Source organism: Rousettus aegyptiacus, unplaced genomic scaffold, assembly GCF_014176215.1.
Source record: "Rousettus aegyptiacus isolate mRouAeg1 unplaced genomic scaffold, mRouAeg1.p scaffold_m13_p_7, whole genome shotgun sequence".
Taxonomy (NCBI): domain Eukaryota; kingdom Metazoa; phylum Chordata; class Mammalia; order Chiroptera; family Pteropodidae; genus Rousettus; species Rousettus aegyptiacus.
The window spans coordinates 36821971-36849093 of NW_023416310.1; the positions used below are offsets into that span (position 1 = coordinate 36821971).

General features: G+C 34.2%; 1 protein-coding gene and 1 pseudogene across 16 annotated transcripts in view; both read left to right on the top strand.

Annotated features, from left to right (window-relative positions):
• LOC107500100 overlaps positions 1 to 27123 on the top strand; it is a 523620-nt gene that overhangs the window by 220040 nt on the left and 276457 nt on the right. The gene's annotated exons all lie outside the window — the stretch shown is intronic.
• LOC118605630 lies at positions 11939 to 12057 on the top strand (annotated as a pseudogene).

The window sequence follows — 27123 nt, forward strand, 5'->3', positions numbered from 1 at the left end:
TGAGGCAAGTTCTGTTCCTTCCATGTGGACAGGTGTAACTGCAACCTTTATACTTTTCAGTGCTTGTGACTGGTTAAGCTATTTTAAAGTTTGAGAGTCTGAGTGAAATACAAGTTTTGGCTTCCAAGCTAGGACCCTCAGTTCATTGTTAAGTAAGAAGGCGGGTTGATCACGGGTACTGATCCTTTTGGCCTTGATTTCTTTATTTTCTATCAGAGGATAAAAACTTCCTCTTTTAAAGAAAATGACGGTACTGCTTCTGAATGAAAAAATTATTCATTATTAAAAAGATAGTCTCCTTACAGACCATTCAGTATGATAAGCAAGAAGAATGCCTGATCTGTATGTCGGGTTAAGTGGAAGAAGTAGAATGCCCATGTGAGCTATAGTATGTTTAGGAACTGAAAGATATTATAGAATAAATAATATGTTATTTTGTAGAGTTGGGACAATAGGTGACCTTAATTTTTTTTTTATTCTATTAATTTTATAACATTGTTTTTGGGGTTGAGGGGGAAGCTTTGGATACTTTTGTAAAATGGGGACTCCTTTAGGTGATTGGAACCAGTTAAATCTCATCATTTTCTGGCTTTCTGAGTAAAAATCTTTTGAGGGCTGGGTTTTTCTTCAGATGTTCCTTGATTTTGCTAGAGATGACCACTTCCACTCTCTTTATAGAGAACAAGTAAGATTTTTTAGATCTAGACTGGAAAGATGAAATGCAACTTTTGCTGAATTTTAAATTATGTACTCTATAGTTCCAGTTTTGAATAATTACTCAGTGTCCACTGGCACTTTTGATTTCTTAGATAATCAAGTGGAGGAAATAAATTTGATAAATTCTAAATTGTACTAAAAAATAATATACTTAACTATACTAAAAATAATATATTTTAAGTTATATAATAAAACTCCATTAACTGAATGACCCGTTGCAATGAAATACATTTAAAAAACACCTTTATGCTTACAGCGTGAGGATTTAAATATATATATATATATATATATATATATATATATATATATGCATTTATCTAAAGGAAAAAAATCTATGTACATACATTCTTAGAAGAAATCAGTTTTATTGTACACTTAGTTCAGATACATATGAGGTCAGTTAACTCTCTTCAGCTTTTAGTCATGCATAGAAGGATGGCTAAAGATAGCATATCCAACCCACTTCATTTCCTATGTGTGCTTAAAGGCACTGATGCTGGATTTTGGCAGAGAAAATAAATTCAAATATATGAGGATGTAGGCATGTTGAATTCCAGACCAGAGGAAGAAGTTAAAGAAGTAACTTTGTTTTGGATAGAGGTGGGTGGGAAGGACGCTCTCTTCGAAGTAATGTTGGGAGCTTAAATCATTTTCTAGGAGCTTTTCCAAATTTCATTATTTTTGGGCTCAGTGTCTCAAATTTCAAATAATTTCAGTTATCTAGCTTTCAATACAGGCACATGGGTCCCTATTTCCTGCAGCTTATAACTGTCCTTGTTTGGGGGGAAGGAAGTTTCAAAGGTGGGGATTATTTTTGTGGTGGTTGTGGTTGTTTTCATTGTGCACTTTGCAAGACAGTGTTGATGAAAGCTGCCTAGGATGCTTTGCCTGTCACAGGCTAAAAAAGCAACACTTAAAGGTGAGCCTTTGGGTGGCAGAGTAGGAGGTGGTGAAAGAAGTATCTGAGGAAGTAATCTTGGAACAAAGGCTTTGCCAATTTGTCAATTCTTGCATTGTTAAAAAAATGAAAAATAAAGATTTGATAATCCTGGATTCCTAGAGCAATACATTTCTGCTTCCATCACTGTATTTCATCCTGAGGAGCAATTTGTCCATCTCCATTATGTTTCTTATTTATATTCATGTATGGGTAGGTATTTCTTTACATTCAGCTGTCTCTTATTATATACTAAAGGCATAATATACTCTTCTTGTCTTGCTGCATTTAATGGTTTGGGAAATCCCCATGCTTTAATAAAAATATAGCTGTTTCATAATTTTTTATCCATTTAATTTAAATTTTCCCGATGAAGCGTATCATGGATACTATGTTCAGGTCATGCTCACTTCTGTTTGTAGCCCCTTTCTCTTTCCAAATCATAAGAAACAGGTTAAAAATTGTTTTGAAAATGTTTTGTATTTACATGGTCTTAGCGTTTCTCTCAAATTAACTCATATTTAGCTGCCTAGACAGTTTTTCTAAGTAGGTAACTCAGATTCACTTCTATCTATTCTCATTTAAAATTTTTTTAATGAGAATTCTCATTGATGGAAGAACATTGAGTCACCTTTCTCAAATATGAAGATGAAAAGGGGAAATGAATGATTGACTAAACTTCTCACTTCCATCCAGATGTCTTGGCATTCTTTCATAGCCTGACTGCTCTGCTGTCTCTCTCTCTCTCTCTCTCTCTCTCTCTCTCTCTCTCTCTCTCTCTCTGTGTGTGTGTGTGTGTCTGTGTGTGTGTGTGTCTGTGTGTGTGTGTGTCTGTGTGTGTCTGTGTGTGTCTGTGTATCTATATGCCTATGTTCCAGGTAGAAATTGGTTAGGTCAGTTCTGGGACAGCGGATGGGTGGGTGAGTATGGTTTCAGCCAGTCAGATATGCAGTTATCCTTACAGGTAAAACACCTCTGTGTTGTGAGATGGGATTTATGACTCTCAGGTGCAGATAGCACCTGCCCACAAATTTCAATGACCTATATATACAAGGAGTGGCTGCTCTTCAGGGACTGTACTTGCAGTCTCACAACAGATCTGACAATATCCCATGCCTGTTGGAGAAGGGACTTGATTTGTGTCAATTCAAATTCTTCTTCTCATCTCCTCCAAAGAACTCTGCTGTGTAGTATTCCTGGATACATTCCTATTTGCCTGCAGCAGTGACTGCCTTTAAGTAGTGAGAAAAAGTGATCCCGAAACATAGTAAACCAAAGGTGATTTGAGACTGTAGTATAGATGTGTTATTAAAATTCATTTCTTATATGGTGAGCCATATCTAATTCCAGAAATTGATTTTATCAACCAGAATCAGCAAGAACTTTCTGTCTGCAGTTCACTGCTACCCAGACACATTCTCTTTTAAATACATTTTTCTCTTAATACCGGGAATATTATCTGATGTCCGTATGTGAGTGACATACTCCAAATCCCATTTGCTGATCTACCTTTCAAATGTTCCAGCGTCCTCCTTGTTTCCCGTTTTTTACTGTTCAGGCCCTCCACAGAACATTATTGTCCCAGCAGACCTTTTACCAAGGACTGTTGATCACAGCCCAAGAGCTGTCATCCTATTTGCATTCTGTGGATGCATCATTATTCACAACATTTGATGTCCATAAAAACACATTAAAACTATTTCCTTGAGCAAAAATAATCAGCTCTCTGCTGTACATATCATTTGTATACTCAAATTGTAAAATGTAAATTGATATATAAGAAAATGGCCCATTAACTTTTTCATTAATGATGATAATACATTTTATACACCAGCAGCAGGAGGATCTCGCCTTTACTTTAGCAACCTGAAGGGTAAATGGGGCCTTCCTTCTTTTCCTTTTTTAATTTCATAAAAATGATGGGTGTCATCAAACAGATTCTTTTAAGTATTCTTATTTGTCTTAAAATATGAAACTACCTCAGTATACATGGTAAGTGCTTTTCTTTTAAAGAAAAAAATAATCTTTTCCTATTTGAATATGCCCAAGAAGACAAGTTTTCAGCATGGATAACATATAATTGTCTTAAAATGTTTATTATATTTCCATTTATATGCTTCTATATTACATTTAAAATATTGTCAAAAGCATAAAATATTTTTAAAAAGCATCTTTTGTGGCCAGATAACTTTCATGAAATGCAAATGTACAATCAGTTTGAAAATGCTAAATATAACTTTCTGTTATGAGATGTGGACACTTTTATTCTATTTCATTAGGATTTACTTTGATTACTTTTTGTTAGAATTTTAGTGCATGCCTTTTATACAAGTGAATATTGAATTAATCATCTTTTTTCGGGTAGTGATAGTAGTCATATTCTTCCGGGGTACAGGATTTAACTCCTATAGTGCCTGCATAACCCATTGTCAAGCTGCAGCATTTGATTAAAACATGGATTAATAATTTGTCTATCACAGATACATCATGCACTAACAGATAAAGAGCATCTGATATTAACTGAGAAATAAAATCTGCTTTCAGTAAATTGCGTAGAAAAATTACACAGTACATTTAAATTACCATTTGCTTAGCAACATGCCCTTGTAGCCATTCCAGTGGGGCTATAAAATGATCGATTTACTTTAATTTTCTACTGAATCCTGAAAAAAAAATGGCTATCAGTAACCTATCCCTTCATCATAGCATGCTGATTCACTCTGTGTATTAAATTTACTGGCAAGGAGCAAGACGTTAACAAAAAGTAACAGATAATGTGAACATTTCATGCATAATCTGTAATATGAGATATGTATTAATAGGGAAATTATGATGCATTCAATTATTCTGAAATGCCTTCCAGAGATGTTTTGATTTGGCTGCGCTCTGATAGTAGCAGCACAGCAGGGAGCATCTCAAGTGATGAATAACCTAATCTCCTAATCTCAAAATGGGCACTATTCACTGCTAGCCTGGGAGAGACTGGTGGAAGAAACCACACTTCACAGCCACAGCCCCTTGGAAGGACACAACAAAAACAACAACCCATACAATAACAAAATAACCAGCAGCCCAGCCGGCCACCCTGCCACCGGACCTTTTAAAAATAAAGAAATGAAATGCATATTTCTGATGAATGCTATTTTGTCCCCTGTGATCATATAGAGCTAGATTCTAATCTGAGAGGCACCTTCCACACTTCCCTGCAAAACTTAGAAGACAAAAGGCTATAAAAATGATTGCACTTGAATTAGTGCTGATAGAACTCTGGTATTTATGAGACATTATGTATGCACAAGAACCTTTACTAATTTGCCATGTTACATGCACACCTGGAATGATCTGTCCTACGTACATGTTTTTTTTTTTCCTTTTCCGTAATTTCCAAAGAAAGCCTACCACAACAGGAAACTGTTCATTTTGTATCATAAGTCCCATGTTTCATAAAGCTGCCTGGGTGTAATTAAGCGTCTACATTTACTTCTTCGTGTGGGGAACAATGGTCTGGCTCCTTGGAGAGGTCAAGCAGGATTTATTTTATTGTGTGCAGAGTCAGAGCAATGGAGCAGGCTGTCAAGAGATAGTAACTGGCCATTCCTTTGCCATTTATGTGGCCCTCTCTATGTAAGAGCAGGGCTGTATTTTTTTCCTCTTCTGATTTACTTCCTTTTTTTCCATGGGATCTCTGCTACACAACTATTAGTTAATACCCTGCTGTAAAGAAAATAAGTCCTGAGAAAAATATGCTATGCATGTATGCCTTCCCCACCCCCAAATTACTTGATTGCAGCAGGCTCACTTTTTGATTAATGCAATTTTGCATAAGGTAATATTACACGAGTGTATTACTTTTCAGTAATTATTCAATGGAGTTAATATGGCAGACTTCTTGAAGAAAAATTAGAACCGTGGTGTCTCATTTCTCTAAATCCCCAGCACTGTTCAGTAGGGTAACAATAATAATTATGTATAAATAAATAAATTTCTTTTATCAATGTTCACTTGGGCTGGAAATAACGGGCAGCCTCATCCCCAATCAGAACACTAACGGTTGTACTTTTTAATTAGCAGTGTTCCGAGGGGCAGAAATGATTTTATGAGCAGTTTTGTTATGCTGCAGTTTGGGAGAGTGACACAGTGATTTGTTATAGCAAGGATCTTTGCAGTTTAATCATCGTGTGAAATTATGTGTGCTATTTTGCTTTCACTTTCCCCTGCACCTATGGGTTTGAGCCACTCCAAAACAGAAGACAAGCAAGGCTCGTGGACTCCCTTTCCTAAAGCAATTTTCTCTTTTCTAGATCTGATTTCACGTGAGCATCATTTTAAACTCTAGCAAGATGTGGTTCTGTTTAACTAGCCCTTGCTTACAGAGGTCCCATGCCTACTATTATATTTCCTTACCATGATACATACTTTGCAGTGCATTTTTCTCACTAATCATGGTTTAGCAAACAAGGAAGGAGAGGGCCCCGTTTTATGAAACTTTCTGATGAGTGATGTTCAGTTTATTTCAGTCTTTAGTATACTAGAATGTACAATTGCTCTGAAGATAAATAAAAGATTCAGCCGGGTGCCACTGGAGAGCCGAGCAGCATGTCTTTGGCATTGCTTGAGACTTATCTGATTTGGATTTGTATACCTCATGGGGAATGGCAAAATATTGGAACAGACGGCTTGATATTTCCGAAGAATATAGTGGGCTTTATTAGCACCAGTTTCGCTCCCTGACTGACGGCTTTTTCAAATTTTTTATCTTATTAATCCGTGCTACTGTATGTAAATGTTATTCCTTTCTGCATAAGGGAGGCAACCAGCGATTTGTAATAAATGCTTATGAGTGCCTGAGGCTGCACTTAAACTTTAAAACATCTATTATTAAGTTGCAAAAAAACACTGTAATGGCCAATAGTGACCTCATAGGAATTTTAAACTGTGGTCTGCTCTTCTGCATTAAAAACAACAAAAAAAATTGCCTCAAGTTAGAATTATGAGCAATGCTATTTTAACAGCTGCATTTTGATTATTAAAGTGTGTTTTACAACTGAATTACAATGCTTTTATGGACTCTAGGTATAAGATTTAAAAAGGTCATTAAACGTTGTCGAGTTTTGTCACAGTAGGTGTCGTTGTATAGAATGGACACTACACAATCTATTTTATGTCATCGCACTTAGGATTTAAAATAACATACAGGGGCATTTTAGTTTGTTTAACCATGTAGATTACTATAGATCTCTCAAGGATTTTTGACAGTTTGCAGTCTGAGATGACTACTTTCATTATTATTTTATTAATTTGACAAGAAGCCCTACAGATTTTCTGTGTATCACTGATCCATTTGTCCCAGAAATAATTAAAAATGCCAGCCTGGAGCAACAGACAACAGATACACTCTGGCAAATCAATGTTCAAAAATGCATTGCTTGTACTGTAGCCAACTCTCTAGTTCTGAGACATTTCTACATTTTTCTCAATTCGATTGTGTATGGGTTCATTGACAATAGGTATTGACCCACAGTGTAGGTTTTCCAAATGCAGGACCTTTAAATTGATTTGTCATATGCTGGACACTATATGTAATGTTTACATCTCTTGCTCCACAAACACAAGGTAAAGTTGCTTTTCCCAGGGCTGCCTCTGCCACACACAGCTCACAAGGCAGTAAATGTAAACTTGAGTTTGCCTTGCCTGTGCCCTGCCTGTTAGCCACTTATATGTAAATCTTTAATTTTCTTTTCACTGATTTGGCATGGTGTTATGCTCGTGACTATCTAGAGTCCGTACCATCCGTGGAACTGATTTCTGGGGGCCTGATTGTTGATGAGGACACGGGGATGGAGGTGTGATAAGGAGTATAGAATCCTCAAAATATTTGACAAAATGTCACAAAGGATTGTATTTGCATGTAGTACCGTGGGTAGGACATAATGATTAGTGTGCAGTGCGTCGCTGGCACTGCATATCCGAGCTCATGCAGATAACATGTCTGCTGTACAGCTTTGAAAATTGTATATGTACTTTGAACATATCTATGACTAGCAAAGCTGTCATTCTGTTGAAAAATGTAGCTGCACGAATGACAATACTGTTTAAATTTTTTTTTAAAGAGGACATCTTCTAAATAATTATTATCATGCTAATAACATTTGTAGTCTTTTGTGTATAATTAAGATCTGCCTGTCTAAGCATGAAATAGGGTTGAACTCGTGAATAAGAGTGCTATCCTTAACCTATTTAGTAAATCAGTTTTAATTTGGCTTTCTTTAGGTTAGATCATAACAAAAGCACTCTATATACAAAAATCTGTAATTCCTAGCTGTAAACAATCTTGGAAATATTTAATACTCAGCAAGCTTCCCCCAAAATAAAGAAACCCCTCTTAAGAATGTGAAGTGCTGAATCAAAAATAATGATTCAACAATTGTAGGAGTCATATATTTGAAAAAGTTAACATTAACTCCTTATATCTCAGAGTGATAAATAGCTAAACAATTTTATATTTTGACCTCTTGGGTTTAGCATGTGATTTTTTTTCTCTTATGTAATAAAAAATAATTTAAGATTCCTATTCCACCTACTTCAGGCAGCAAACAGGATAAAACACAGTGAAAAATAAGCCATTTAGGGATAAAACATAACAGGTTATGTAATTTAATGATCACAAACTGTTTTGGAATACATCATGCCTTTTTGTTCTCATAAAATAAGAATATCTGTTATTGGTGTTTGGTTATTTTTTTTTTCTTCTGTAATTTCATGGCTAATACCTAGCCAGGCAATTATGCTAAAAGAAATTATCTTTGTCATTTTGCAAGGGTTATTCTTTATTTCCAAGGTACTTATGACTCCTATAACCCAGCAGATTCACTCTTCCCCATCCCGACTGTAACCATTTGCATGCTGTGATTTATAAAGTTATTGGAAAACACCTCCATTTATCAATTATGAGAGAGCACAGACTGCTCGGGAGCAGTTCAAACAGCATCCCTGGCAAGTGAAATGTCTCAGGGGGTGGCAGGGGAAATAGAAGGAAAAGAAAAGATGATGGCAACAGGAGGAAAGTGGGAGTGCAAAGAACTGGTGGTCAGTGATGCTTCTGCTTTTGTTTTCTGCTGGGCACTAGCTGCCCTTCTTCCCACAGCTTTCTTGGGATTGTGCGCAAGGCCCCTGACATTTGATTTCTCCATCCACATTTTTGGTCCTCACACTGTTTCTCTACGAATCTGCATTTGTTTTTCAGTTGTCAGAAAATATGTTCCAAGTGTCTATGCTCTGTGTTCGCTGTGCTGGAGGGCCTGGAGTTGTGCAAACTCCCAGGAGGAATGTGAAGGGACTGATCACAGGACCTACTGCGGCCACTGTCATGGGCCAAACAGGATTATGTTGAAAGTGCCAATTACAGGCAAATAAAAAAGACAATATAAAAGAGAGCTAACCAAATGAAATCATATCTTTAAAATGGTTTGCATCGTAGTGTCTGACGTATCATAATTGCTTAATAAATGACCATCAATAATCATAATAATAACAATAATAATAATATCTCGATGATGATGATCATGATAACATTGATGCCAATAAGAGCTTTAGCAATTACCACAGAGAAAGAGGTTAGAATGGAGCAAGGGTTTCTCCCACTTCTGAACCACTCGGCATCAGAGTGAGTTTTCCACAGTGGAAGCTGTTTCGATGGGACCTCCCCTAACACTTGCTGCTTGCCTCCCACCCCCACGCTCCCACCTCCCCTATCTTGTTCTTTCTTCATAGCTTTTATTACATTCTAATCTACTACTGAATTTGCTGTTTGCTGTTTTTTGTTTTGTTTTGTTTTGTTTTTATCTCTTGGATGCAAGCTCCAAGACGGCAGAGATCTTTGTTTTGTTTGTCATTGAATCTGAAACTCTCTGAGTGCCTGGCACAGGGCAGGCTTTTAATAAATATTTTCTGAGTGTGAAATAAATGACTGATCATCTAACTTGCCCACCTGCTTCTGCTCTTTCTTTAATCTCATGACTTTACTATTCCCACCTTGTGTAACCTTATGACAGCACACTTAGTGACCATTGTGGTTACACTTTCTATAGCAAATTCACTATGCTAGGAAAGAAGAGGGGAAGATTTCCAGTACCTTTTATGGGACTGGTGACAACTATATGCCTGAGGTAAGCTGGTAACAGCTGGAAAATTCAGTTAAGGTCTACTAATCTGTTTGCACATTGAAGCCAGCTTCTCCAAGTAGGCTTTTTCCTGAGATACTCATTCCCCTGATCAATCCTGTCAAGTAAGTATAGTGGTTAAGTGAATAGGCTTTGGAATCAGGCAGACCTGGGTTGGACCCTCCCACTTCCCCACCTCCATGCCAGGTTAAGCCAAGGCATGTTCTTAGCCTTCCTAAGCTCCACTTTTCCTATTCATGGAACTAATAAAGGTACCTGCCTCCTGGGTGTTTGTGAAGAATTAAATGGAATGCTCCATAAACTCTGCACAATGCTAGGCAAGCTAGCACTCAATAAATGGTAGCCAATGAAACCATACCACCACTAATTATTACTAGTGTATGATTATTGTTGTTATTGTTTATTTTAGCAGCAATCCCTTTGTTGCATTAAATATCACCTAACATTGTAATTTTTGTTTCACACAGTTCTCTCTTTATTATCTACTCACTTCTCCTTTAAGTTATTTTTCTCTCTATTTTGGGGGGCATTTAAATTATTAGAAATTTATTTTTAAAAAACTCAAGTAAATGGTTGAGAATATACTGCGATTCAAAATTATACTTACCTTAGATTTAAGGAAGCATAATTATTTCTCCCCAAGTCATAATTATTAATGAAAATGGAGTAAAGCTATGGGATTTGGATGAAGGACAATGGAGAGGAAGGTAAAGGGAGAAGTAGTTCTAAACCATTTGCCATCTTGATTTTATTTTTAATTCCCATACATTTGAATCACTAAACCTAATTGTGTTTTTCTGAATGTAACCTGATTTTTTTCCAGCTAACTGTATCTCCTTAGAAGTAATTATTATTTGTCAAATAATGAATTAATTAGAAGAGATTACCTATATCTATATATAGAGAGCATAAATATCTCCAAACTGGCAATTATTTTTCAGAAATAGACCTAAACATATAAAGATAATTAATTTTGAAAAAAAGAGATATGGTAAAGTTGCACTAAACATGTTATAAAACTGCGATAATTAAAATGACAATGATGCTATTGGAAGATGAAATAGACATTTCAATGTAACAGAACATAAGTTTAGAAATTAAACTTAGTATAAATATTTTGTATAGTTAAAAGTGACATTTCAAGTCAATGGAGAAAGGTTAAATAATTTAAAAGTTGAAAATTTAATTATTTGGGAAAAAGTTAGGACTCTACCTATACAATATATGCACATCATTGATGGTCAATTAAAAACCTATGTGTAAAAAATAAATTCAGAAGAAATAACTAGATACAAGATATATTACTAATTTGAATCTCAGTGTAGGGAAAGCCATTTTAGCATAACAACAAAGACAGGAGACAGAGAGAAAAATTAAATAGGTTTATTGGTATGAAAATTAAATTTGTATCCTTCCAAAAAATTAAAAGGCAAAAAACTCAGGTAAATATTTGTAACATTAACAAAAAATGGTGTTAATATTTTTAAAAAGGTTTTTTAAAAATCAGTAAGAGAATAATTCTGCCAGGGGCAGGTGTCTATAAACTCAACATTCTTTCTTTGTCTTCTTGGAAACCTTCAAAAAATAACATGGAGAAGGAAAGCAAAAGTAACGAGCTGATTTTCTTCGTAGAACTGGAATGCATACTCTACAATGTAAGGAAGGGCTGCTGCTAGAAAACGTGTTTGGATAGGAACCATTTTTGAAAATATGTAGCAGAGAGAATGAACAGCACTAGGTTCCATAACACTCCAATACAAATATGCTTCCTATAGTCAAGAAGCTACCCTAAGGGACAGTAGCTGGATTCCACCTCTGCAAAGGGGTTCAAAGCAGGAGTTGAATGGAGAGGCAACGGAGCCCCCTTCCCTGAGAGCTAGCCATGTTCAGAATAACCTAAAGAGGCAAGAATGTCATGAAGAACTATGCTCACAAACCACATTGGCAGAAATGAGCCAGGCTTTATCTGAGAAGATATTCTTGTTAAAATTAGCCAGCCTGGGGATACGTAATTCCTCTTCACTTATAGCAACCTCTCGCAAGCAGCTCTTCCAGAAAAACCCCAACTCATGCAACACAGGTATAAACATAAAAACATAAAATGGTCTACAGTCGTGCTACCCTGAACAAGCCCGATCCTGTCTGATCTCAGAAGCTAAGTGGGGTTGGGCCTGGTTAGTACTTGGATGGGAGACCACCTGGAAATAAGAGGTGCTGTAGGTGTAAATAATAAAAAAAATAAGGGATTGTAAACTGCCAAGGTCCTTACAATCTGTGAGGTCAATCAGGGGTTGCCTCACCTAAAACAAACAAAAAAAAGAAAAGAAAAGAAAAGAAAAAACCACACACGCAAAATGGATACAGTATCTATAAAAGATGAAATTTTAAAAGGAAAAAAATAGCATCATTCTTTATTGACAAAAATATCCATCAAAACAATATTTCTGGGACAAACGAAAATTGTGAATAAATGGGATGCCATTAATTTTTAAAAAAATATTCTCTAAGAAAACCCATAACACAGAAATGCAAGAATTCAGAAAAGGTGGTGAGGTGGCAGAAAGAATGAAAAGTGAACTGTAATAACTCAGGAAAATTACTGGAAGAAAAATAATGAAATACAGATAGGTGAAATGGAAAGCATTGTAAAGCCAAGACACTGTGGAGATGATAAGGACACAGAGGGTAGAAATACGACAAGTAAATTAAATAAAATATATATAAAGAAAGAAAGAAAAAGAATCAGAAAGAAGGTGGTAGAAATGGAAGACATAAAAGGAGATTCCTCCATGTGTTTGTTTGGATTCTTTATTGAAGAAAACACAGTACTAATGAAATGAAACTATTTAGGGATACAATTTAAGAAAATTTTCCTGAAAAGAAAGAATGAATTTATCTATTGAATGGGCACCAGTGCCAGGAAAATTGACCCATTTCTGTCAACATCAAGAATATTCTAGCAAAGTGTCAAGGCTTGAGATTGCTAGGCCAAAAATATTGAATCCCTTTTAAGGGATTTAAAATCAAGCTGGCCTTAAAGTTCCCCACAGCAATCTTTAATTCTCAAAGCTAGTACAATTAAATCTGCAAGATACTTGGGGAAAGAAACTATGAGTGAAGTATTTTATAGCTAGTCACACTTTTTTTTATAGTACAAGAACTATAAACCAACTGTTTGAACATAAAAGAAGTCAACGTATATTCTTACAGTGAGCTTTTTTAGAGGAAATTACTAGAAGCTGAACTTCAACAAAATAAGATATAACTTGGAGAAACAGGAGAAGGATTGGCAGTGAACATTCCATGTATTTAATAGAACTAGGACTAAAACTAACGGAAAATAAAGTGACAGACTGAAGGTAAATTTTATACGCTAGTGATTCTCAAACGTTAAGGGACATAAAAGTCACCTAGGAACCTTACTAAAATGCAAATTCTGAAAAATTAGGTTTGGGCAAGGCCTGAGATTTTATCTTTCTAACCAGCTCTGAGCAGACATTGATGCTGCTGGTTCCTGGACCATGCTTTGAATAGCGAGGTTGTCATTGTAAAAATTATACAACCAATAATATTAGGAGGGGAAAGCAGATGGAAAATAAAATGTGCGATTATTTGTTCATCTATAATAGCTGTAGATTAATGAATATTATCTATCATTGATAAAACAACTTATAGAAATATAACTGCTTGGTAGTATAAAGGTAAACATTAAGAAATATAATACTATTGACCAAAATCAAGTGGAGGAAGAATAGGATAGGATACCAATAAAGAGGAAACATGATGCATTTTTCATCGTTCATAGTAGGAAATTATTTGATATTGCCTCCTAAATTAGAGGACCAAAGATATTACATAAAGATATAGCTATAAAGGTAATCATTAAAACAAATTAAAAACCATGTTCTTAAATAATGGAACTATAAACATGGCAAAAGAAAACACCATATAGTGAAAGACTAAAAAAATAGTAATTACAAAGAAACATAAAATAATATGACAGAACTAAGACTAAATGTATTTTTCATAGAGATAATGTAAATCATCTAAAATCAACTTCAAAAAAACTAATTTTAATTTGGATCACAGAGTAAACCCATACTGTATATCAGGATCTGTCAACTTCATCACTGTCTACGTTTTGGATTGGATTATTCTTTGTGTGGGTATGTGGGTTGGAGACTGTCCTGTGCATTGTAGGATGTAGCAACATCCCTGGATTATTCCCGCTAGATGCCAGTAGCACCTTAGTTTATGACGATGAAAATTGTCTCTAGACACAGCCAGATCTCCCTTGGATGGAAAATCATTAGAAGCATTCTTACTTATGGTAGAAAGAAGGAAAGAATGCATATATCAAAATGATTTAGAAAAATTTAAAGGATAAGCAAAGATCTGCAATGTAAATGTAAACAGAAAAGGTAGATGATGATATGGTATGGATATCAAACAAAAAGGTATTCAGGCTAAAAGCATTATGTAAATAAGATGAAGAAAGGCCTTTGGTAATGCTGAAGGATGAAATTTGCAATGAAGATATAACTGTTATAATATTCTGTGCACCAATACCATAGTATCAATGTATAAAAAATATGACATGGAAAGAAAAAATAGAAACACAATAATAGTTCACTTCTTTCAGTTCATGATTAGATGGAATGAAAAAAAATTGATATACAGAAGGCAAAAATAAAAATGTAGATTTTTATTGTAAATTAGCTTTATTTCATAAAAATAGAGGGTAAACATTATTTTTTAGTAATCGTGAACCCTTACCCTGAGCATGTCCTAAGCAACCAAGGAAACCACAATTGTCTCCAGGTGTATAAATAGCAAAGCAAACATTTTCTGATTACAAAGCTACAAAACTAACATTGGGAACAAGATCAGAAAATAAAATTTTCTATTCCTGGAGGAAAATCTTTCAACTCTGAAGTCAAAGAAGAAATATAAACTAAAATGAAATTTCAGTACCTGAACATAAAATAACTACACTTCAGTACCTATCACAGCTGATATGATATAGCTAAAGCAATGTTCAAAGAAAATTCATAGCCTTAAATTCTTATATAAATAATAAAGACTACAAAATTTAATTATATGATGCAAGAAGGAGCAAAAAAACAAATGTAACAGTTGTAATTACAGCAGAAGTTAATGAATTAGAAAAATAGGGAACAAAATAATGTAGTTAAGCTGCTAGCTAAATTATTAAAGATAAAAAGGGTTAAAATGCATTACATAAAAGACGTAAAGTAGAATAATTACAAAATTGAGGAAAATATATCAGAGGTGGCTACTTGACTACTCAATATTTTGCAAACAAATTTAAAAATTTAGGTACAATAATTTGCTTAAATTGATTCTAAAAAGTGTAACAAGTGTAAACAAATATTTTTTTCTGTAGAAATGGAGAACATTTTCAGTCATCCATACCTCCCTCTTAATCCATCACCCCCAATCAAAATAACAAAAAACAAACAAACAAACAAAAAAACAACCAACCACATTCTGATGGTTTCACAAGACAATTACTACCAAATCTCTAAAAAATAGGTAATTCTAATACTTGCTTAAACTAGTTTAGATCATAGATAAGAAAGAAAATTTTCAAAATACTTTTAAGAAGTGAGCGTGACACTGATACTAAAACAGCAACAACAAAGTTTGAATGTATGCAAAAAGGAAATGATAGAACAGTGTTTCCAGGCCTGGCTTCTCCAGAGACCCAGGACGCACCTCCATAGATTCTGTTGTAATGGGTTGGTACATGGTGCTAATGGATCAGTATTGGTTTGTTGTTTTTTTGTTGTTAAAGTTCCCTGTTTTGCAATATGTAGTAAGATTGGATAATCACTATTCTAGATCAATGTCTCTCTAGAATATTACTACAAAAATCTTAAATAAAGATTAGCATTTGGAATCCAGCAGCATATTAAAAGAATAGTACCATATGGCCAGGATGGCTCAATATTAGGATATCTAATAATATATTAAGAGAAGAAAAATTATATAAACAGTTTCACAGACACTAAAAAGACACGTTACGAAATTTAATATTCATTCTAAATTCGTAAAAAATTCAATAAAAAGGTTATATTCATCTGAAACCGAAACTCATCATCATGCTTTATGGGAACAAATTAGAAGCATTTCTACTTTTGTTAGAAATTAAAAAAAAGATGTCTATCATAAATACTTATTATTGTACTAGGTGAACTAGCCAATGCAAATAGATGAGAAAGAAAAAAAAAGAACAAAAATTGGAAATGTGAAGATAAAAGTATTACTTTGCAAATAATATAATTACTTTGAAAATGAATAAAATCAACTAAAATTACTACAACCATAAGATCATCCAGGTGTCAGGATACTAAATTAATATGCAGATTTCAATAGATTTTACATTCATAAGCAACAAATTAGAAGATATAACAAGAAAAATGTTTTATAAAAATATAAAATTCATAGGTACACACTTAACAAGAAGTATAAGACTTATATGAAGAAAATTTTAAAATACTTTTGAAGGCCACAAAAGATTGTATGAACAAATGGAAAGGCATAGCATGTTCTTGGATAGAAAGTCTGAACATCATTAAGATGCTAATCCTCCCCTGAGTTTACTTATAAATTTAACATGATCCTGATAAAAATACCAAGCCGTTTTTTCCCCTAAACTAGACAAGTTGATTGTATAATTCATATGAAAATCAACAAGAATATCCAGGAAATTTTTGAAAAAGAAAATCGATGAGGATGAATTAGACAGATATAGAGAAATGTATATTGTATGCTTTGATTTGTGTAGAAGAAAAGGAAAAATAATTCATACAAATATATACACGTACGTGTGTGTATGTGCGTATTTGGCTTGCATGTGCATAGTATTGTCCTCTGGCAATATAAATAAGAAACAAAGAAGAGTGAGAAACTACTAAGGATATGGGCACTCATCTAATGCGGGATAGAGGTGAGAATGATATTCTTCACTGAATACATTTTTATAAATTTTGATATTTGAATCATGCAATTGTATTTATGCATTCCAAAATAAATAAAAATATATAAATCCATTTATAGAAAAACAGGCAAAGGACAATGACTTGAAACAAAGAAATTTTTGAATACCACTAATGAAGTGACAGCAACAAGGAATTTAAGTGACAGCAACAAGGAAACTTTACCGATGCTTACAATGTTAGCTACTTTATATGCGTTGTTTAACTTAGTCCTTGAACATAACCTTAAGACATAACCACAAATGTGGTGTGAGGAGATTTTTAGGTTTTGGGTTTTTTTCATTACCAAATGTCCTAAACTGATCATTTGTTTTTAATTTTCATTGGAGAAATAGTAAATATTTAAAAAGAGATCTAGTGTTCTTGACCATCTTGTCCCTCAATTCTACTATATTATTTGCCACAATACTTTTGATCTTTTCTATCAAGGCCCCTCATTTTGTGTGATTTAAAAAGGTTTAATGGCTTTTTATTGACTCATTATGTGTGTTGTCAAATTAATTCAGACATTATAACAAAATTCTTTGCATGAGACCAACTTTGTTATTTAAAAAGCAGCACTGGAGCCATCAATCAATTAACAAATACCTTAGAATCATCCACTGTGTGCAATGCACTCTAGTATGTGCAGAGGGTGGTAGATTTCAGGAGAATGACTGAGGATGCCATCAAGGGCAGGTTCAGCGGTGATTTTCTGAACTCATGACATGTGCATTTAAAGAAATCCACCCAACTTAATAAGAGCAATCGTTAAGATGATAATAATGAGGATTGCTTAGCTAGGAGAGTGACTATTGCAGACTGCAAATAAATGATTATACATCAGAGGCAGAAAAATCATAAAGTACATGAGAACTGCTTAACACTATTCAACTACATATTAGCTGGGTGACTCAGAGAAAATTAACTAATCAAATTAACCAGTCTATACTTCAGTGGCCTCATTGATAAAATGAGATAATTATGACATGTAACTCATAGGGTTTTGGTGTAGATATAGATAGATATAGAAATATAGATATAGATTTAGATATAGAAGTACACACATACACATATTTGAGGGAGGATAATACCGAGCACATGGTAAGTACGCAATAGCTATTATCTTTGTTATTATAGTAGAATCCCAGCTCCCTCAGACAATTTTTGGAACACTAGTAACTCCAGAAGTACTCCATGCAAGCAGAGAGGTGTTTATGGAAGATTAATCATTTCCTGCCTTAATTGATAAATGTGATGGAGATAAAAGTAAATAATAGAAAGGAGAAAGAGAAGAGAGAACAGAATAAAAGCATGAAAGTATAATGGCTGTCTGAAGTGGTTGTAGTTATTAAAGTCAATGGTGAGGATAATAATTGCAAATGTGACACAGGGATGAAGATATCAAGAATTAGAACTATATTGTATTTTCAGAGTAAACAGAATCCACCCACAGGAAACTAAAGAAGAAAGCATAGGGCATCTCTAGTGTGCATCTTTATGGAAGGCTTGGCTAATTACTCTTTATACCTTTCTACTATAACCTTTGAAAGCAGAAGATGTCATTGTGTGATGCTAAGCCATAATATTTCTAAGTAACAATTTTTATAAAAATATATAATATCTAGGTCTATCTATCTCATAAGCCATTACATGTTATGGATTCAGATTTTCTTCTCATGAAAGGCAAAAGGTTATAAAACTTTGTGCAAATTATGAAAGATAAAACGAATATCTTCATATGAGTTGGAAGGATTAGCCCAGGAAACTTTTGATTGGACTCACTTGGCTGCACTTGCTGCATTCCAACTTAGACACAGGGACCATGATCAAAAAGTAAGATGGCATTGGGGATATTTCAAACAAGTAAGTTCCAGAACCATTACTAGGATCAATACCAATTCAAACTCCATGGCTTTGTCATATATATGTAACTCTCCAACAATATCTGTAGTATTTCCAATAACTAATGTCACTGAATGCACAGAGCAGGCTCATGCTCTATGAATAGTAAGTGGTAAGTATTATTATTTGTTTAGCACAAACATCTACTGGGAAAATTGTATTATCCCTTTTATAGAGATGAAAAAATTGAATCTGACCAGGTTTAAGTTAATCATCCAAAATCACATAGGTGGTAACAGGATTGGACTGCAGACACATTTGACAATAAATTTCTTCCTCTTTTTTTTTTTTTTTTTTTTGCATATTGGTGCCCAGAAACTTTATTGCATAAGTTTGTAAAACCTGTTTTGATTATCAGACTCCTATATGCTTTTATCTAACATTTTTTACTTTGTTCTAGCTTTTTGAGCCTTTCAAAACCAGATGATATTAAGGTCTTTATAAACATAGATATAGATGTTTGCTGCATATTGAGAGATTTTATAAATACTACCCCCCCTTAACAGAAACCAGGCAGAAAACCCTCCTTCTATGCCTCCTTCAGCTACTACTCCATATATCTATCAACTTTCAGAACAAAAATTCTAAAATGAGTTGTCTATATCTGCTGTTTCCTTAACTCTCTCTTGTTCCTCAGCCTACTACAATTTTTCACTACTCTGCTGAAAGTCTTCTTGTCATGGCCACAAATTCCCTTCACTTTTTATGAATCAAAAGGCCACTTGTAATCCCAATGGTTTTTGACCTCGCAGTGATTTAATGCTGTTAGCCATTTTTTTTTCTTAAAATGCTCTCTTTTTCCTTGAAATCTGTGATGATTCAGTCGCTGCTTTCCCATTTACCTCGCACTCCCTTCTGGCCTCTTTTGCATACACATCTTTGATGCATCTGTCTTCCTTGGGTTTCATTCTAGGTCTTCTTTTTTTTTCTCTACACATCCCCCACGCCCTGCTCCCCTACTCCCCCACCTCGCTGCTTAATCTCATTCATTCTTGTGACTTTGCTGCTATCTGTGTCTTTAGCCCATGCTCCTCTCTCGATCTCCAGGCCAGTCTTTCCAACTGCTTACTCAATATGTCTTTCAGGCCCTCAGTCTCAGATATCCAAAATTGAATTCAGCATTTTCATATCCCCATACTCTAAACCTGCACAACTTCTGTATTTCTGATTGTGAGCGTAGATGTATATGAAACACAACATTCAGGAAGTATTTATTGAGTGAATCTGAGAAGCAATAAAAATAGAGAATTCATCTTTTTTTTTCTTCTTAGCTCAGTAATGTATACATAGAGAATGTTTAAGAAATGTTTTATAAAATAGCATTTAATCATCCTTTTGCATGGTCTGTGTGGGACCCTCTAGGATAACCTTTATATGGAAGCCCACATCTTTAACTTGGTCTATAACCATCAGTGCCCTAGTTGACATTATGGATGGATGACCAACTCTGTAGAGCTCTGAGGTCTCTCTGTACAATGCTGACAGCTTGTTATTAGACCTAAAATTCTACAATCCTGAAGTGCCTCATCAATCTTTAAAGTTGTCTATCAAATCAGAATATTTCTAACAAGAATTAAGCACAAGCAAAATTATGCAGCCTGGTAAGTTAATAAATTGATAAATGTATATAAAGGTAAATCAACAGAGAATCAAAGACTGAAGAGATGCCTTTATAAGCAAATAATATGTTGAATATTTTAGACAAAATATATATTTATTGAGAATTTACATTGTACCAGAAAATGTTCTATGATTTTAAGTATGTATTGATTTATTTAATGCTCTCAACAACTTTCTGAGATGATTATTCTCATTTTATAGATTAGGAAACAAGTAACAGGAAGCTGAAATAACTTGCCTATGATCACAGGTTTGTGAGTGATAAACCTTAACAAACACATCACAGATGAGCTCAATAAGGAAGGCCTGATCCCATCAAATGATGAATGGGAAAATGACATAAAGCCACAATTCACAAAGAGGAAACATTAGTAAGTATATATATAGAACATTGTTCATCCTTCTTAGTAAAGGAGACATGTTTTAAATGAAATAATGTTTTTACTTTTACTTCTCTTAAATTAGAAAAAGGAAGAAAGAGAGAAGGAGAGAGAGAGAGAGTGAGAGAGAAAGTAAAAGCTCTTTAGCATTATTTTGGAATAAGCAAAGAATAAGCAAAGAAGCACCACTATGGACTTGAGTAGAGCCTGCGGCTTTGAATATTAACAATCTTGGTTTTTGAATCCTGGCTCCAGCGTGTGATATTAGATCAATCACAGCCAATTTGACCCTTAGTTTTCTCACCTGTAAAAAAAACAAAAGCAAAAACAAACCTAGGTGCTTAGATTAGTAGTCAATAATATTTCCTAAATATTTCTGAAGTGTTCCCTGTCATGATTTTCAAAAAGCAAAAAAGCAAATAACAAATAAACAAACAAGCAAACCAAAAACCCAAGCCAAATTTCCCAATTCTATAAACTGAAAAAGGCTTTAATTGGTAGTGTCTTCTCTGGATCTCAGCATCTGTATCTTCTTTTTTGGTTGTTGAAGCACTAGAAATGATATTATTTTGGAGAGTGGTATCCTTGCTTTATCCAATTATTGAAAATAGATATGTATCTGTCTGGCATAATGGTGATCACATCTGGCTGTGGCTGTCAGTATGAGCTATTTGGGAGATGCAAGAATAGGAGGAACACTCTAACTTTATGAGGGCCACTCTTCTCCTGATTTGAAAAGTTGAAAAGAACTATCCCATAAGCTAAGAGTTTGAAAGTGAAAAGATGAATGTATTCTTTGAGAACAAGGAAAATCTTTCTCTTTGTTATGCTGATGATTTCCTCTGCAAATAGAAAAGTGAGATATTCATGCTACTGGCAGTACTTTAAATGGTTTTAGGTAATATATAGATTTAAAACCATATTATGTTTTTATTTTAATATGTATTAAAAAAATGGTCACCATAATTTGACATGAATACCCTAGGAGTTATATGAGATGATTTGTTTTGGTATAAGAATAGTTGAACTTTTATTTGTATTTCTTTCTTAACTGAGACATTGCATTTTCTTTTTGTTATAATGTGATATACTTATGTAGTAATGTATGTACATTGTTATGAATAATGTACATACTCAAAATTTTTACTTATGGGATATAATGAACTAAAAAATTTAGATACTACTAGATATATTAGATAAACATTGGTTTAATGTTTAATGTGGCATAGTTTCCTTTAAAAATAAAATTATTAGAAGAGACAACACAGAGTAAATAATAGCATAGGTCATAATACAGACATGTTATAAGCCAGGACAGAAAGATAAGAATAACTAAAGTTTGGAAACGCAGGGAGGGAATGTTGGCTCTTAGCAGGAGGACGGCAGCACTCACGAGTATACCTATGTACTCTTCTTTGCCCAGGCCCATAGTTTTCTGGGAAAGCTGGTCATCCTGGAATGGCAAAAAAGTCATTAATCATGATTAATTAGAAAAAGGGGAGTGTGGACACTGAGGGCATTTGGTAAAACAGAGTCAAAAGGCTGGTGCCAGGTCATTAGGGGGTCATGGGTTCACAGATCAGCAGCCGATTTTATGTAGCCTCCACCTACTAGTTTCACACCTGGCTTTATATTTAAAACTGTTTCATAACTAATTTGGAGTGAAGGAAGGCTTGAAATTCCGATGGCATTAGGAAAAGTTCTAGATGAGAATAATTCATTCAGTAAAATACATCACAGACAACTTTTTTTTTTGCAGCCCCGCCCCCTCCATCCCCAGCTACCACCCAAAGTAAAGTAAAAGAGGAGGTGCCGCAAAAAAAATGAAACCGAAGTTATTTACCAGGGCAAATTGCAAAAAAATCCTAAATGGTGTACTTTTGACACACTAAAGATAAAATAAAATAACCTTCCGAAGTGCCAATTTGTAAGTCCGTATTTGCTTTGATATTTGAAGGAAAGATAGAAAACAGGTTATATATCTTTCTTAAAACATTTGAAGAATGAAATGCTATAAAAGAATGTCTTCAGATTTTGATCAAATAGTCTTGTTCCGAATTTATGTAATTCCTTAGAGAAAAAAGTAACCACTGCTGTGTGAGAATTATCTTTTCTAACCCACTTGAATATGTGAGATCAAGGGAAAATAGGTTGTTAGTTGTTTTTGCCAAATAATTAGCTATTATTAACATGGAAACTCTATGTCAACAAATGGACTGGAAGAACACCCGCAGTACTTAGGCCAAAGTAAGAAATTGTTGATTGCTGGTTTTTATGCTCAGGAACATTTTTAAAAACAACAAATGACAAAAGCCAGCCCATCTGCATGATGATGGTTTTGGATCTAGTTTCATTTTTAGTTATCAGAATTGTAAGGAAGTTTTTGACCTGCTTTTGCACCTGCCTCCATTGACTTTCCTTGCAGTACTACATAATCGTGTGTATTTAGACATTTACTTACATTCACCTTCCCAGAATTTACCTGCATTTGTCACTAATGAGTGTGAATGCAGGATTAGAGGAAGAAGGACAAAGATAATATCTAGGAATCTCAAGGTGAACTTTCTCCATCTCGAGCACTCCTGGGGCAAAGAAATAATAGCCCCAGAGACTTCTAGCTGCTAGTAAGTACAACTCAGTAAGCACTGAACTTAATAAATTTGCTTAACCAGACACAGTCATTTACTTGGAGAAATTTACTTCTAGAAGAAATTTTGAGCCTATACTCATTTAGTCAGTACTAACCTGAGGCTCAAAGCAGTTGACCCAAACACTTTTTTCTCATTCGAGTGGCTGACAACTCCCGTTGCTCCATTTTCACTATGCTATGGCTTATTTTTTCTTGTGTGCCTTTTCAAGATGAAGAACCCCTATAGGCCTTGGGAGAATACTTTTTTTATATGGGAGGAAATATCTGGAGGTGACCTCCTTCCTAGGTACTCACTTAACTATGGAGTGATACTGGGCATTTGATTGGTAGACTTAAAGCTATTTGTTTGCTTTAAGTTATGCCAACCACTGTTAGCTTTTCCTCGTTGGTGAGCAATGTCTTATAATTCAACTCAGCTTTTTCTTCTTTATTATTTCTGAGAGGGAAATGCACAAACACGAGGAGAGTAGAGGTCCTCTTTAAGCCTGTGATTTTTATGAAGTTTTTTTTTCATGCCTCATATAAATTCAGCAAGTGAGATCAGAAGAAATAAACTGAACATAAGAAAAGGGAGTTGATGGGACAAGGACTTTTGGAATATTATTGTGTTTCTAATAGCTTCATGTGGGTTGAAGGCCATCTGGATGGCATTATGGGAAAAGGGCAGCCTGTGGGATATTTGGAAGAAAATCAGGTTTATTAGATAATTTCTGCAATGCAATTCAGATTTGGAACACCTGAAAGGAACAGAGAAGTCAGGGAACTATAAGAAAGAATATTTGATTGTTATATGGACATGGCATAAATGAATATGATATTATATATGAGAGCAATTGTTATTCTGGAGAGCAGGAAGGTACATTGTTAATATGACCCAAAAAAAACAATATGGAGTTACTCAAAACAAAGAAGATAGAATTAGTGTTGATTTATGGGAAAATACCATGACTTTTATAACTAGAGGAAAATTTGCAGTTTTCCCCTATTTTCAGAAGCAGCATATTACTTTCCTTTTTAATTTTCTGTTTACTTTTTGGTGTATATCTCATGTTATATTCTGGTTCTTAGAGTTTTGGGTTTTTTGAATCTTGACAGTTGTTTAGGACAGAAACTATTTTTTCTCAATTATTTAACAAAGAATACTTTAGGAAAAAAACCTACTTAGGAAGAGCTATTACATTTATAATGCAGTTTTGTTGTTTAGATGGTATATCAGATATTATAGACCAGTGTTTCTCAAACACATGAATGTGATCTCCAAGTTCACAAGCACTCATTTAAATTAGTGGTGTGATAAGAACTTTCAAATCTGAAATTTTATGAGTTTGGCTTATGTAACTGCTTAAAAGAATCCACATAAACACATATAGAGTAGTTGTCGTTTTTTACATTTAGGACATTTTAAGTTATAGGGCAGCCATTCATATTTAACAACAAAATGGAAAGAATTTTCTGAATCTTTAGGCAGTAACAGTTCCTAACGGTGTAACAAAGACACAATTATAAGTGACTGTACTTGGTTACATAATGGTCACCCAAATAAAAATAAAGGGTATTTATCTATAAAGTTAATAGCTTATACTGTGTATTACATAGATATCTAGGGGCCAAAGATGGTAGGTCAACAAGAGGGTTTTAAAAAAATATGTATGTTTTCATTTTAATTATATATTATGTCATATACATTATTCATGTAGTATTAAAATAAATATTTTAAATGTTTTCATTTGATTATATTATATATTTGTATAATTATATGGATATAAATAATATAAGTATATATTTTTTTATTTTTCACAAGAAAAAATTGTAACCGTGTGGTGATGCTAACTAGACCTATAATGCTGATTGTTTCATGACATATACATATATTGAATCGTTATGTTATACACCTGAAACTAATATAATGTTATATGTGAATTGTATCTCAATAAAACATGTATTTATATAGCTATAGTATTAGGATTACAACATATTTAAAGAAACCCCCTCTAAGGCCTGTTATCTATGACCCCTACTTTGAGAACCATTGGTAAAAACAGTTTCTTATTTTTGTCCATTTAATTGTCATGTGCTATTAGTCTTAACAGAAAAAAATAGGGGATAGGGGTAGGTAAAATAAATCCAGATGTAGATATCATCATTAGAAGTTGGATTTCGAGGGCGTGCAGTAGTAGCCCAATTCGGTTACCTCACATTAACAGAAGCTGACCTGGTGAGCTTCCATGAAATAGACCCAGCAGGACAGGCTCAGACCCAGGGTTCCTGACTTTCAGTTCTGTACTTTTTGGGGTGGGGCACAGCTATTAGAAACACAAATGCTATTTTTTTAAATCATAATAATAGAAAAAAAATAGTATTTGGTTAATATGACTACAAATAACAAAGTTAAATTATTTTTGGATTCCTAAATCTTCCTTTCTGTTGAACTAAATTAAAAATAGATTTAACTTCCTTCCTTTTTTTTTTGTTTTCAAGTGTTATAATTCAAAATATTATTAAAGTAGGAAATTCTTTTCTTCAGCTAACGAAAAAAATTCTCATTTTAATAGAGTCATTTAAGATATGAGTTTAGGAACTGCCAAATGAAGAGTGGCTATTGCTATTTGGGATGATGCGGAATACAGTAAAAATGCTTTGGGGGTATCAAGCCTGGGACATCAGATTTAATGGGAAATTAACTTCTCTGTGATGTTCTGCTTCATTTTATGCAATTCTATTCAACTTTTCACCCCTTGCCAAGCTCTGCTTTACCCCGTTGGACTGTATCATACATCAGCTTTTGGGAACTTTGGTTTTCTTGTCAGTCGTTGACGTCAACTCCTTTGATTCCATGTTACTTTTCACAGAACTCAGCTGTACACGTTCTTTCTATTGGAGGCTTTCTTTTTTCCCCTGAAGACAGAATTTCGTGCTTAGTAAAAAGGGAATGAAAAATAAAAAATCCATTTACCTTTCAAATTTTTCTGTGCTTGTACTCAAAATCAAATATTATTAGGCATTGTATTTATTAGAGTAAAAAGGATTTTTGACACTCACTCTACGTCTTCTCTTGCTTATTAATGTTTGTACTTTGAGTCTATACAGACAAAAGCAGAATGAGGGAGTGACCAAAACGAGGACAAGGGAGAATGTGATGCCCAAACTGTCTTCATTCACAAACTATCCCAATTTTCGAGCAGGTCATACAGAGAGGAGAGTAAATGCAGTTCTTGAAAAGATAATGCATTGACTATTTCATTCAACAAAAGCCATGTGATGTGATAATATTGAAAACATAGTAACTTTTCTGTTGTCTAGAGGGAGAAAAAGAAAAAAACAAGTTTATTTATTGATTGATTGATTGATTTTATTTTTAAGGAATTGAAAATGCCTACAATAAAATTTTCAAAACTATAACCATTTCATATTTAGTGATTTTATATATTTATATGTGGTTTTCATAACTCAAGTTTTGAAGAAATAAAATAACAATGGCTACCTTTTATTGAACACTTAGTTTAGTTTGAGACAGCACTATGCTAAAGCTCTCTAGATTTCTCGTTTTTGAATAGATGTCATTATATTCATTTTATAGATGAAGTCACTAAGTTTCAGAGATAAGTGACTCTGCTAAGATTGCACTGCTATCATACACCAGAGCTGGGAAATATCCAGGCTGCGTGGTGCCATGGTGCCTCACTAAACCCCTCAACCACTATACAGTGAAGCCTATCGAATCGTAGTCTTGAGA